The sequence below is a fragment of the Myotis yumanensis genome, unplaced genomic scaffold, assembly GCF_028538775.1.
Source record: "Myotis yumanensis isolate MYYU_CA2020_CCGP unplaced genomic scaffold, mMyoYum1.0.hap1 SCAF_24, whole genome shotgun sequence".
Taxonomy (NCBI): Eukaryota; Metazoa; Chordata; class Mammalia; order Chiroptera; family Vespertilionidae; genus Myotis; species Myotis yumanensis.
Window position 1 is genome coordinate 447,961 of NW_027223775.1, and position 14,582 is coordinate 462,542.

The 14,582-nt window shown below is 46.3% G+C and overlaps 1 non-coding gene across 1 annotated transcript; it reads right to left on the minus strand.

The window, feature by feature from the left end:
- Nucleotides 1-1,081: 1,081 nt before the first annotated feature.
- LOC139000672 (U6 spliceosomal RNA) lies at nucleotides 1,082-1,188 on the minus strand. Its single transcript, XR_011469666.1, has one exon. It is a non-coding gene; the product is annotated as a U6 spliceosomal RNA (small nuclear RNA).
- Nucleotides 1,189-14,582: the final 13,394 nt, after the last annotated feature.

Consider the following 14,582-nt stretch of genomic DNA (forward strand, 5'->3'; position numbering starts at 1 on the left):
ATGTCCAAGAGTTGGAGAGAAACAGCATGAGTAGTTCTCCAAAAAAATACGTATCACAATCTAGGGGCCCTTTTGTTCACTCCATTCAGAAGTGTAGTCAGGAAAGCTAACTGGTTCAGTTTAAGTGGTAATCTCTGTTTCAATCTTAGTGTAACCACTTCAGAAAGTGCTGATGTCATTTAAATAAGCAAAAGGATGCCTACATTTAGACTTCCTCAAACTTTTATATCATTCTGTATGCAATTTTTTCCCTACTTATACTATTCCTTTCAAGGTTGAGGACATACAAAATGTCACAGGAAGGAGGTCAACAATTGTTTTGCAGCCTTGGTGGAGGTTCCCCAATCCTTTTTTCCATTTAGGTTTTCCAAGGAGAATATGTAAATTGTTTACCCTCGCTAACTGGAAACAGGGCAGCATGCCATGAAGAAGTAACACACTGCTTCATTTATTTTTTTAATCTTTATTGTTCAGATTATTACAGTGGTTCCTCTTTTTCCCCCATAGCTCTCCTCCACCCAGTTCCCACCTCACCCTCTGCCCTTACCACCCCACTGTCCTCATCCATAGGTGTACGATTTTTGTCCAGTCTCTTCCCACGCCCCCCACACCCCCCATATTCCTTTACCCCCACAAGAATTGTCAGTCCACTCCCTCTCTATGCCCAATTCTATTATATTCACCAGTTTACTCTGATGATCAGATTTTTTTATTCACTTGATTTTTATTTTTTTTTATTCATTTTTTAAAAAAATATATTTTATTGCTTTTTTACAGAGAGGAAGGGAGAGAGATAGAGAGTTAGAAACATCGATGAGTGAGAAACATCGTAAGCTGCCTCCTGCACATCTCCCACTGGGGATGTGCCCGCAACCCAGGTACATGCCCTTGACCGGAATCGGACCCGGGACCCCTCAGTCCGCAGGCCGAAGCTCTATCCACTGAGCAAAATCCGGTTTCGGCAATTCACTTGAGTTTTAGATTCACTTGTTGATAGGTACATATTTGTTGCTCATAATTATTATCTTTAACTTTCCTTCTTCTTCCTCTTCTTAAAGAATACCTTTCAGCATTTCATATAAAAAATATGGAATGATTCACGAATATGCATGTCATCCTTGCACAGAGGCCATGCTAGTCTCCTCTGTATTGTTCCAGTTTTAGTATATGTGCTGCCAAAGCTAGCACAGTTCTCTTTCTTTTTTAATAACTATATGTATTATTTAGAAACATTAAGATCTCATTATGTTTTTAAAAGAATGAATGAATGCACTCTTTCATGAGCCAATAGTCTTATTATTTTTTAAGTTTATAATGGTCTTATTATCCATCAGTGAGTGAGATCATGTGGTGTTTTTCCTTCATTGACTGGCTTATTTCACTTAGCATAATGCTCTCCAGTTCCATCCTTGCCCTTGCAAATGGTAAGAGTTCCTTCTTTTTTACAGCAGCATAGTATTCCATCGTGTAGATGTACCAAGGTTTTCAAATCCATTCATCTACTGATGGGCACTTAGGCTGTTTCCAGATCTTAGCTATGGTGAATTGTGCTGCTATGGACATAGGGGTGCATATATCCTTTCTAATTGTTGTTTCTGGTTTCTTGAGATATAATCCTAGAAGTTGGATCACGGGGTCAAATGGGAGTTCCATTTTTAGTTTTTTGAGGAAACTCCATACTGTCTTCCATAGTGGCTGCACCAGTCTGCAATCCCACCAGCCATGTACGAGTGTTCCTTTTTCTCCACATCCTCTCCAGCACTTGTCGTTTGTAGATTTGTTGATGATAGCCATTCTGACAGCTGTGAGATGGTACCTCATTATTGTTTTGATTTGCATATCTTGGATTATTAGTGACTTTGAGCATGTTTTCATATGTCTCTTGGCTTTCTAAATGTCCTATTTTGAAAGGTTTCTATTTAGGTCCTTTGCCCATTTTTTTATATATTCTGTGGCTTTGGGGTGAAGTGTTCTGAAGATGTCAATTCAGTCCATCTGATCTAGTGAGTCATTTAGGATAGTTGTTTCTTTGCTGATTGTTTGTCTAGAGGATTTATCAGGTGATGTCAGTGGTGTATTAAATTCCCCTACTATGATTGTATTGTTGTCCATTTCTCCTTTGATATCTTCCAGGAGTTATATATATATATATATATTTGGATGCTCCTGCATTGGGTACATATATGTTTATCAGGGTTATATCTTTTTGTTTTAATGATCCCTTTAGTATTATGAAGTGGCCTTCCTTATCTCTAGTTCTGGCCTTCACTTTGAGGTCTATTTTGTTCGATATAAGTATTGCTACCCCAGCTTTTTTTTCATTTTCCTTTGCCTGAAAGACATTTTTCCATCCCTCCACTTTCAGTCTCTGTGAGTCCCTTCTTCTGAGGTGGGTCTCTTGTAGACACAAATGTATGGGTCATGTTTTTTTTTATCAATTCTGCCACTCGATGTCTTTGGTTGGAGCATTTAGTCCGTTTCCGTTTAAAGTTTTTATTGAAAGGTCTTCTTAATAGCCATTTCTTTTTTTCTGTGGCTGTTTTCTTTCTGAGCTTTTTATTTCTTCTTTTTACACCAGTCCCTTTAGCATTTCTTGCATTGCTGGCTTGGTGGTGATAAACTCCCTTAGCCTTTTTTTGTCTGTGAAGCTTCTTATTTCCCCTTCAACTTTGAATGATAGCCTTGCTGGATAGAGTATTCTTGGATTCAGTCCTTTGCTTTGCATCACTTTGTAAATTTCTGTTTATTCTTTTCTGGCCTGATGTGTTTCTCTTGAGAAATCATTTGATAATCTAATGGGAGATCCCTTAAATGTAACTTTCCATCTCTCTCTTGCAGCCTTTAAGATTCTCTCTTTATCCTGAACATTTGCCACGGTAATTATGATGTGTCTTGGCGTGGGTCTTTTCGAGTTCACCTTGTTTGGGACCCGCTGTGCTTGTGTGATTTTTTTCTTCCCCACCTCTGGGAAGTTTACTGATATTATTTCTTCCAATAGGTTTTCTAAATCTTGTTCATCTTTCTGTTGTTCTGGCATCCCTATTATTCGTATGTTGTTTCGTTTCATTTTGTGCCATAGCTCCCTTAGGCTCTCCTCCTGTCTTTTAATTTTCTTTCTCCAATTGCTGTTCAGTGTGGGCGTGTTTTGTTTCCCTGCCTTCTAATTCCCTAATTCGGTCCTAGTCTAATGTTGAAACTTTCAATGGTGTTTTTTATTGCAGCTATATCACTCTTCATTTCTTCTTGGTTCTTACATAATTTACTGATTTTTTTCATCAGTTTCTTCTTGCTTCTTGCATAAGTTGTTGATTTTTTCCTCCATCCGGTTTATGCCTTCCAGGACCCTTAATCTGAATTCTTTTTCTCTCATGTTAGCTGCTTTTCTGGCGAGTCTTCTTTTTCTTTCCTTTGGGGGTTTCTTTGTCTACCCATGTTTGGTCGTACTACCATATCTAGATGTTGAGTCATTCAGGGGCTGCTCCGTGGGTGGCAGTGACTCCTTGGGCTGAGGTTGCTCCTCAGGCGATTGTGGTAGAAGTTGCTCCTCAGTTGGTAGCAGCTCCTCTGGTGGGTGCTGTTCACAGTTGTGGTGGCTCCTCTGGCTGGTGGGGGGAGGCTTCACACACAGCTGCTGTTCCTCAGACAGAGGGTGTGGTGATCAGGAGGCTGCTGTTCCTTGGATGGGGGCGGGCTACACAAGCAGCTGCTACTCCTTCGAATTGTTCCTTTTCATCCCACACTGCTTCATTTTGTATGCAGTTCACTTCAAAGAATTTATGCACTTATGGTCAAAGGCACATTGGGAAATTTAGGGGCAAGACTTCAACTCACAATCCAAACACATTGCTTTTATGTGTTTGTAGTAAAATAAGACAAGAATTCCCATTTTGTGGAAAACTTTATTCTGAAGTTTGTTTGTTTTTAATTTTATTGTTTATGGTATTAGAAATAGTAGTACATATGTCTCTCTTTTTATTCTTTTTCCCTAGCGACCTCCCCCAGGCCTCTGCAACCCCCGCCCCAGTGTCTTGCACTGTCTTGCACTTTTCAGCCTGTGCTGAAAAGGTGTCAGTGATGCTGAAGTATTTATTTAAAATACAACTGAAGAATAATATTTTAACTTAAGTAATTAATGATGAATGAATATGAAGGCACATTCTCTGGAAATGGGCTGAAATTCAGACCTTAGTATTATTTCTATGTTTCTCGCTGTCAAATGCTCCTTCTGATTAAAAAATGTTAATATACCTGCCCTGGCCACTGTGCCTAAGTGGGTGGAGCATCAGCCTTGGCATGGCAGGATCCCGGATTTGATTCCAGGTCAAGGGCTTGTCCCTGGGTTCTAGTTAACCAATAGATGTTTCTCTCTATCTCTATCCCTATCTATCTCTCTATCTTTCTCACTCCCACCTCCACTTCCATGCTTTCTGTTGAAATAGGACAACAATAGAAAAAAGTCCTCTACTGTGGATTAACAACAACAAAACACACAGATACATCATGCCACGTACATATAATAAAACCAACATTGAAAAACTTCTCCAGCCACCTAAAAGTGACTGAAAATCCCAGTGCACCAATGTCTGAGGGGAAAAGAGATTGAGAGGCTGCAGGGCCATAGCACAGGTTTAGAGCTGGTAGGGGGCTCGAAAGAGGCCGCTGACCCTGCTTCTAGCCTGAGTGGGTCCTTATGGTACCAAGCCCCAGTGTTAGTTTTCAGAGTGGTGTTGTTGCCCTTATCAAAGGAAGATCTGCTTCTGCAATAACATAGAGGCCCCCAGCTTTCCCCTACTCTTCTCCTGTTCCTCTGCTCCTTGCTCATCCCTCCCAAAGGAATGATGGTCATCTTTCATATTCACTGTGCCAGGTCCTTCCCTGCCCCAGACTGAGGGTCAACGTATGTAGCAACAGGAACAGACCTTAACCAACTAGAAGCACACCCTGCCGAGAGATTCAGAGCTACAGCCCCGCTGGGACTGAGAACACACCATGCCCTGGGATGTCTTGGAGGCTTGGGCCCAGTGGCCTCCTCTCAGCACCACATGCAGGTGGCTGTGATTTTTGTTCTGTGGGCCCTCTGCTTGTGCTTAAGCTCGGCAGGTATTGGGAAGTGGAGCAGCAGTGGCAGGAATCACTCCCACCTCCACAGCAGCGCTAGTAATGTTCGGAAACCAGGATTAGGCCGAAGCCATCAGTCGGACATCCCCTGAAGGCTCCGGGACTGCAAGAGGGTACAGGACTGGGTGAGGGACTCTTCCGAGTGTACAAAGTTCATGCACTGGGCCTCTAGTATTAGAAATAAACTACAATAAAATGTAACAAAATTCAAATACTTGGAGGCTAAATAGTCTGTTATTAAATAACTAGAGGCCCGGTGTATGGATTCCTGCATGGAAGCAGTCCGTTCGGCCTCCCCAGATGGGGGCCCATCAGGGCCAGGCTAGCAGGGTTCAGTGGCCACTGGCATTTAGCCAGAAGGCCACGCCTCCAATCTGTGTGTTAGGGGAACATAGGGGTGGTGTTTACCAGGGGGAGGAGCTATAGGTGGTTTTCTTTTCCGTCCCGCCATGAAATGGTTATTGGGGACAGATGGGGGGTCAGGCTGGCCAAGGCTATGGCCTATCAGGGCCTGGATAAGCCTGGTTGGCTGCTGCAATGCAAGTCTTAGCCACCATTCATTCTGGTCATTCTGCCATTACAGTAGCAGGGATGTTGTGTATAAAGATAGATGACTGGGTCGCCAAAGAGGTCAAAGAAGAAATCAAAATCATCCTGGAAACAAACGACAATGAAAACATAAAAATCCAGAATGTATGGGGCACGCTGAAAACAGACTTAGAAGGAACTTCATAGCATTACAAGCCTAACTCAAAGAACAAGAAAAACAGTTAACCAATTATCTAACTCTACAACTTAAAGTGTTAGAGAGCAACAAGAAAAGCCCAAACTGAGCAGCAGGAAAGAAAATGAAGACCATAGCACAAATAAATGACATAGAGACCAAAAAAACTGCAAAAGATCAATAAGACCATGAACTGGTTCTTTGAAAGGATAAACCAGATTGATGAACCTCTAGGTCGGTGCACCAAGAAGCAAAGAAAGAGGACCAAAATTAAAACAATCAGAAATGAAAGAGGAAGAATAGCAAAAGACCCCACAGATATAAAAGGGATTGTAAATAAATACTATGAACAACTCTACTCCAACAAACTGATCAACTTTGAATAAATGGACATATTTCTACAAAAATACAACCTTCCTAAACTCAATCAGGAAGAATTAAACATCTGACTATGCCAATACCTACTAAGGAAATTGAAGTGTCAAAAAACAAGAAACAACGACAAAAAAAACAACGACCTTGCAGCAGACAGGAGCCTGGGCCAGATGGATTCACAGGGGATTTTTACCAAGTTTTTAAAAAATAAAATAAAACTAAGACCTTCTTCCTCAGACAATTCTATAAAATTCAAAGGAATGAGCATTTCCAAATACTTTCTATGAAGCCAGCATTACTCTAAATCTCAAAACCAGATAAAGACAATACAAAGAAAGAAAAATGCAGGCCAATAGATCTCTGATGAACATAGATGTTAAAATCCTCAACAAAACTCTAGCAAATCAGATACAACATGACATTGGAATGAGCATACAGCATGACAAAGTGGATATATTCTGGGGAAGTAGGATGATACATCCAGAAATCAATAAACGTGATGCATCACATAAGCAAATTGAGAGATATTCATATGAATTGATGCAGAAAAAGCATTTGATAGAATCCAACACCCAATCCTATATAATAAGAGAGAAACATGCAAATTAACCATCCCTTCGCTATGCTCAAGCCACACCTACAAGCCACGCCCACAAGCCAATCAGGAGTGAGTATAAAAATTAACCCAACTAAGGTGATGGTGGCCACGGAGCTGGAGCAAGCAGAAGGCTTGGGTTGCTCCCGGCGATGGAGGAAGCCAAGCTTCCCACCTGCCCTGGCAAGCGCTTGGCTCCACTCAAGGCTAGAAATTTTCAATTATAGAAGATAAATAAATCCTGATACCTGCTTCCAGCCACACCTGGGCTCTGCTCAAGGCTATAAAGTTTCAATTATAGAAGATAAATAAATCCCAGAAAAACAGAAAAAGAGAAAAAGTAGAGGCTGGGAGCATAGGTTGCCCGGGGACCTGGCAGGACTGAAAATGGCCATCAGCCCCTCACCCAGGCTGGCCAGGCACCCCAGAAGAACTGTCCTACTTTGAAGGGGCTGTGAGCAGCCTGAAAATGGCCCTGAGCCCCTCACTGAGGCTGGCCACACACCCATGTGGTGACAGTCTCCGCTGTGGGGCTTGGCCAGCCTGCAAACAGCCATCAGCCCCTCACTCACGGTGGCCAGGCACCTCAGTAGGGACCCCCCACCCTGAAGACGGTGTGGCCAGCCCGAAAATAGCCCTCAGCCCTTCACCCAGGCGGGCCAGGCACCCCCATGGGTTGAGGGTCCCCACTGGAGAGCTTGGACAGACTGCAAAAAGCCCTCAGCCCCTCACCCAGGCTGGCCAGGCACCCCAGCAGGACCCCCACCCTGATCAGTACACAGTTCAGGGCAAACCAGCTGGCCCCCACCTGTGCACCAGGCCTCTATCCGCCTATATAATAAAAGGGTAATATGCAAATTGACCCTAACAGCAAAACGACTGGGAATGACTGGTCAATATGACGCACACTGTCCACCAGTGGACAGACACTTAATGCAGGAGCTGCCCCTGGTGGTCAGTAGTCTCCCACAAGCAGAGCTCTGCTCAGCCACAAGCCAGGCTGACGACTGCCGGCACAGCGGTGGTGGTGGGAGCCTGTCCCCACTCCTCAGCACCACTAAGGATATCCGACTGCAGATTAGGCCTGCACCCTCTGGCAAGTGGATATCTCCCGAGGGCTCCCGGTCTGCCAGAGGGAGATCTGACTGCCAGCTTAGTCCTGATCCCTCAGGCATTGGGCCTAAGCCAGGAGGTGGACATCCTCCAAGGCTCCCAGACTGCAGGAGGGCACAGGACGGGTTGAGCGACCCCCCGCCCCCACCCACACCGAGTGCACATATTTTTCTGCACTGGGCCTCAACTTTTGATAAAAACTCTCAGCAAATTGGGAATAGAGGGATCATATCCTCTATATGACAAACCTACAGGCAACATCATACTCAAGGGGCAAAAACAATTACTCTAAGAAGAGGAACAAGAAGGGGATGCCCCCTCTTGCCACTTCTGTTCGACAGAGTACTGGTAGTGCTAGCCAATGCAATCAGACAACAAGAAGTCAAACAAGGCACTGGAAAAGAAGAAGTAAAACTGTGATTCTTCGCAGATGGCATGGTACTGTCCATAGAAATACCTAAAGAATCCATCAAAAAACTAGGAGATTTAATAAATGAATTTGGCAATGCAGCGGGATACAAAATTAACACCCAGAATTCTATGGCTTATTAATACACCAATAATGAATTTACAGAAAGAGAAACTAAAAAAACAAAAAAACAAAAAATCCCATTTACATTTGCAACAAAAAATTAACATATTTAGGAATAGGCTTAACTAAGGAGGTAAAAGACCTGTTCTTGGAAAACTACAGGAAATTTAAAAAGAGATAGAGGAAGACCAAAGCAAATAGAAGCACACACCGTATTCATGGATTGGTAGAATCAACATCATTAAAATGTTCATACTACCCAAAGCAATCTACAGTTTTAATGTATTCCCCATTAAAATACCAATGGCATATCTCACAGAACTAGAACAAAGACTCCAAAGTTCCTATGGAATTAAAAAAGACCACAAATAGTCACAGCAATCTGGACAAAGAATAACAAAGTTGGAGGGATCACAATACCAGATATCAAGCTATATTACAAAGCCACCGTTCTCAAAACTGCCTGTTACTGGCACGAAAACAGACATATAGACCAATGGAACAGAACAGAGAACCCAGAAGTCTTCCCAAGCCATTATGCTCAATTAATATTTGACAAAGGAGGCACAATCATAGAGTGGAGTCATAGTGTCTCTTCAATAATTGGTGTTGGACAGATAGCACAGATACATGCCAAAAAAATGAATCTAGACCACCAACTTACACCATACACAAAAATAAACTGAAAATGGATAAAGGTCTTAAAGATAAGTGGCTAACCATGAAAATCTTAGAAGAATCCATAGGCAGCAAAATATCAGACATATGTCTCAGCAATATCTTTACTGATACAGCTCCTAGGGCAATGGAAACTGAGGAGAAAATAAACAAATGGGACTGGATCAAATTAAAAAGCTTCTGCAGAGAAGAAGAAGCCAACAGATACAACAACAACAACCAAACAAGAAAGTCCACTGCCTGGGAGAAGATATTTGCTAATGTTATATCCGATAAGGGCCTGATCTCCAAAATGTATACTGAACTCATTCGTTTAGACAAAAGGAAGATGAACATTCCAATCAAAAAATGGGCATAGGACTTAGACACTTTTCGAAAGTGCACATACAGAAGGCCAAGAGACATATGAAAACTTGCTCAAAATCACTAATCATTCAATAGATGCAAATCAAAATGACAAATGAGATACCATCTCACACTGGTCAGAATGGCTATCATCAACAATTCAACAAACAACAAGTGCTGGCGAGGATGGGGTGTCAAAGGAATCCTCTTGCATTACTGGTGGGAATGCAAACTGGTGTAGCAAGTATGCAGAATATTATGGAGTTTCCTCAAAAAATTGAAAAAATGGAGCTCCCATTTGAACAGTAATCCCACTACTAGGAACATGTCTCAAGAAATGACAAACACCAATCAGAAAGGGCATATGCACCCACATATTCAGAAGGAAAGCCAGTGAGAATGAAAGAAATGAGATGCAGATAGCAAAGCCATGACCTGCAGGCCCAGAGAATGAGCCCTTTTCTTGGCTTTGTTCTCCTACGCCTTGGATCTGCAAGAATGGAGGGTACAGTCCCCTACAGCCATAGGCCTTCCCCTTGGCTCCAGCTTGGACCTCAGAGACCTTCCAGGTTGGGGTGCCCCCTCTTGCCCAGATCCTATGAACCTGTTTATTATTACATTTTTATTTCTCATCCCAGGATATGTTTAATGCTGAGAGAGGGGGGGAGGGGAGAGAGGAGAGAAGAGAGAGGAAAGAGGAGAGGAAAGGAAGAAGAGGAAGAGGAGGAGGAGGAGGAGGAGGAGGAGGAGGAGGAGGAGGAGGGAGAGAGAGAGAGAGGAGAGAACCCTTTCTTCCCTGAATCACCCTGACCAGGAATCCAACACAAAACCGAGGTGAATTCCCTGACCTGCCCGACTAGCAACCTCTGGTGTTTGGGACCAAGCTCCAGCTCATGGAGACACCAGCCAGTACTGTCACTGTCCATTCTGCCAGGGGCAAATGTGTACCAGTCTGTAAGTGACACAGAAAGCAAATTCGCCATGTGCAAACTCTGGCGCTTGCAGCAATGGGAAGAGCAGGTGGTGACAGCCAGGAAAAGGCCAGAGAATTATATGTACTTCAGAAGGGGGTCAGGGAGGAGTTTGTATGGAGGGTGGTGGCCGGCAGTGGTGCTGGCGAAGGGAGGGGCGGAGCAGAGTGGGGTCCAGTGCAATCTCGCTCACTGATGGAAGTTCATGTGCAAAGAGCAGCTCGTGCATGGCCAGCGCACCCAGCATAGCTGGTGCATCCTCCTTTCCACGAGGTGGCCCAAACCCCCTGTGGAGGAGATGCACCCCTTGAAACCAAGACTATGCCTGAAGGATCCAGATAAGGGACCTGGGGACATGCAGTGAGTGAGCTCCAAGCACTGCCACCTGCTTGTTGGCAGCTGCCCAGTTCAGGACCAGCGCCACCTGATGAAGGGGTTTGCAGGGGAGGGGGCGGGTCCTGCTGGGTCAGTAGACTGCGGAACTCGCCAGCACTTTGTGTCAGAAGTGTACCCACAAGGGCCCTTCCGTTGAACACAGGAGCTTGTGTGTACGGGGGCAGGGCGGGGCGTGGGAGGGACCACGCAGGCCTGGGCAGGAGGGGTGGCGAGGTGACATCCACGTTAAGCGTGACGCTGTGCAGAAACGGAGGCCCTAGGAGGCGAGGGCCCAGGTGCTGCTGGGGCGGAACAGCTACTGGACATGGACCTTCTCTCCCAGGTGGTGGAAGCTGAGGCTGGGGACAAAATGAGTGTGGCAGAGGAGGCGGAGTCCCAGGTAGAAGCAGAGGCGAAGCCTGAGGAGCAGCGAGCAGAGCCAGGGCCCAGTGGGACAAGCAGCCGGCCCATACTGGAGGCGCTGGTGGCCCTTCAGGACCAGATGAGCACCGAGAGTGCCCGAGCCAGCAGGGCCTATGTTCAGGTGAAGCGCAAGACCTCTCGGCGTAGAAAGCCCATTCTTGAGTGCAGAAGGGCTATCATCCAGTGCATCCCCAACTTCTGGGCCCAAGCTGTATCCTTGCCTGAGCCCTTCTGGCTTCACTGCTGACAAAGACCACAGGGAGTAAGTGGAGGAGGAGCCAGGAGAAGGTGAAGGGGAGGAGGACAGAGGAAAGGGCCTCCCCTCCCCGGTGGCACAGCACTGGGCGAAGCGAGGGCCGGCTTCTAGGTGTCAGGCCAGGAAGTATGGGCACAACGTACCACGCCACAATCAGACAGTGGAAGGACACCTTTTCTGGGCAGTGGAAAGGTCCTTGGAGGTAGTGTTTTTTGTTTCTTCCTTTTTGACCAAAAAGCTCAGTGGAAACACTCAGCTCGTGTTAGCCAGGTTTAAGCCGAATGCTTCCAGTGTCCTCTCTCAACACATCAGATGCCCATAGGAATTCCGGGCAGGCTTCCTCCCTCCTTCCACAGTCCCACACACAGGTATACACAAAGGAGCAGAGGTACACACACACACACACACACACACACACACACACACACCCTTTTATTGCAACTCTTGTGCAATAAAAGGCTTATTTCCAACCCGGAATGCAGCCTTTGTGACCCACAGGGATCTCTAGAAGATGTGTGCTGCCACTGTCTCTGGAGACCATACATTCCGTGTCAGCGAAACCAGGGACAAGGCCAGAGTACATGCAGACACCCTGAGCCAGTGGTTCTCAACCTTCCTAATGCCACGACCCTTTAATACAGTGCCTCATGTTGTGGTGACCCCCAACCATAAAATTATTTTCGTTGCTACTTCATCACTGTAATGTTGCTACTGTTATGAATCGTAATGTAAATATCTGATAGGCAGGATGTATTTTCATTTTTCGCGACCCACAGGTTGAGAACCGCTGTCCTAAGCACTGCGTCATTTGCACAGGCACACAGAGGACAGCGAGGGCTCAGAACATGTCTGGAAATGGACCCTCCCATTGTTAAGGCTGGAGCTCAGGTGAACATGGACCCACAGGTACCATTGTTGTGAGCATGTGTGGAGAAAGGTAGGCGGTGAGGAGGTTGGAACAGGGGCAATGTCTGCCATCCACGGCCGACTCTCATATGCCCCCAGGATGGCTCCGTGGCTTTTAGCTGCCCATTTGGTTTCACAGCCTCTGAGAGCTCCTTGACCAAAAGCAGATCCGGAACCACCCTCAGATATCAGCCATCATCGGTGACGAAGATGAAGACCTGCTGAACTACTTGATCAGTGTGGAGGTCAGACTGGGAGGCAGAGTGGAGCCTGGGATGGGGGCTTGGGCACCCGGTGGGACGTGTCTGAGCAGAAAGAAGGGGAGGGGAGGTGGGTGATTCCTGCAAGCAGGCTCACTCCAGAAGCTGGCAGACGAGACACTTTACTAGTTGCATCTCTTGGCAGGTGAAGGAAGTGAGCCTTCCCAAATACCGCTGCAGGTTGATGTTTTTCTTCCGGAGCAACCCCTACTTCCTGAACGAAGTGTTCATTAAGCAATATGATGTCAGCCTTGCAGGTGAGTGACAGTTCCCAGGATGGGCCTTTGGAAGAGCAGGCAAATGGTGGGTGGGTGAGGATATCAGGCCGATGGGAATCCAGCCTTCCAACTTCCTTCCTGCAGGGTACAGGGCCTCTCGTTCCACTCCAATCCTCTGGTTCTGGGATTATGAACGTGGAGCCCCCAGCCGCCGGCAAGATACAAGCAGCGTCAGCTTCTTCAACTGGTTGTCTAAACATACCCTGCCCGGGTCAGGCAACATTGCTGAGGTGATACTGCTCTGGCCACTGTCAGAAAATGTGGTGGTGGAAGCCCCACGTGCGTGAAAAGCAGACTAGCAGACTGGTCTGGTCCCCCTCTGCCCTGTGTTCCTTCCTAGATCATCAGCGAGGACCTGTGGCCCGATCCTCTGCAGTACTACCCCGCAGATGCAGGACCCAGAGGAGGGAGCGGCAGAGGGGACCTGTTGGAGAGAAGGAGCCCTCCTGCTGGGCATTAAAAGGTGAGTAGTTGCCCCTGTGAGTCTCCTTAGAAAAGTAAATGCGGAAAACCAGGCCTGGGTAAATTGGAGGTACCCTAGTGCACCCGGAATGTGTGTGAGAGCAGCTAAGGGAAACTGGTGCCCACAGAATGTAAGCAGATGGGGGCGCTGTAAGCACCATGGCTTTCCGGATGACTGGCCTAGGGCCCTGGGCACCAAACATGGTTCTTTATCATGTTTCTGCAATCCTGTTGTCGGTGCTTCTGCCACCCACTTGGGCCTCTTGCCACTCCAGCGGAGTCCTACCTTCCCAGGCCTTACCCGTTTTCAGTGCCTCTAATTCACGTTTCTTTCAGTTGTTATACCCACTGCTCAGTTCCCCTCAGCTGAGCCCACCATGTTGGCAATGGCAGCAGGATCTGGACGAGAATATTGAAGTCCTGGGGTAGGAAAATTAAACAAGCCAGGAAAAGGCAAGGTGTACTGACTGTGGACATGTGCTGCAGAGGGGCCCAACACACCTTCGGGCGCATGCCAGTGCCTGTGAGTGTGGGTGTGAGTGTATAGAAGGGGACACTCCAGATTCAGAGGAGATGGAGCAGAACATCAAATATGGCCCCGAAGGACAGAAACTATGCAGAGTGTGCCCACACACCAAGGTTGGCTGAGGGATTCTGTCCATTCCCTTTACACAGGAGGAAAAGAGGAGAAAAGGATCGCCTGCGGAAGAGTCAGAGAGCATATGCCACCTAACGTGAGTGTCACTGAAAGAAACATAAAGAAGCTTGCAAGGTGTTGCTGTCTTTGTGTTGTTGGTAGAGGGAACTGTAATAGTATTGGGCAAAGACCTCACAAGGGGCTGTGGAAGCAGCATCTGCTGCATTTCAGCCTGCCTGGAAAGAGGCAGGGCTACACAAGAGGAGACACCAGGCCTCGGAAGGCCTTCTGAGGCTGTTCCCTTCTTTCAGGGTGTTGTCTGGGAGGAGGAAGGAAGAATGGCTGACTTCTGATGACACGTATTATAGTTTGCCCAGGGGACAGGGACCTTGTACACTACAGGAGTGCAGGGGGCGGACTTTAGATCCTGACCCTTAGGCTCTCAACTCCCTTGGCTTGGGCAGTCACTCACATAGACATGCCGTGGTCAGTCAGAAGACAGCTGACCTTTTCAAGATGGAGGCACTGCTCAAC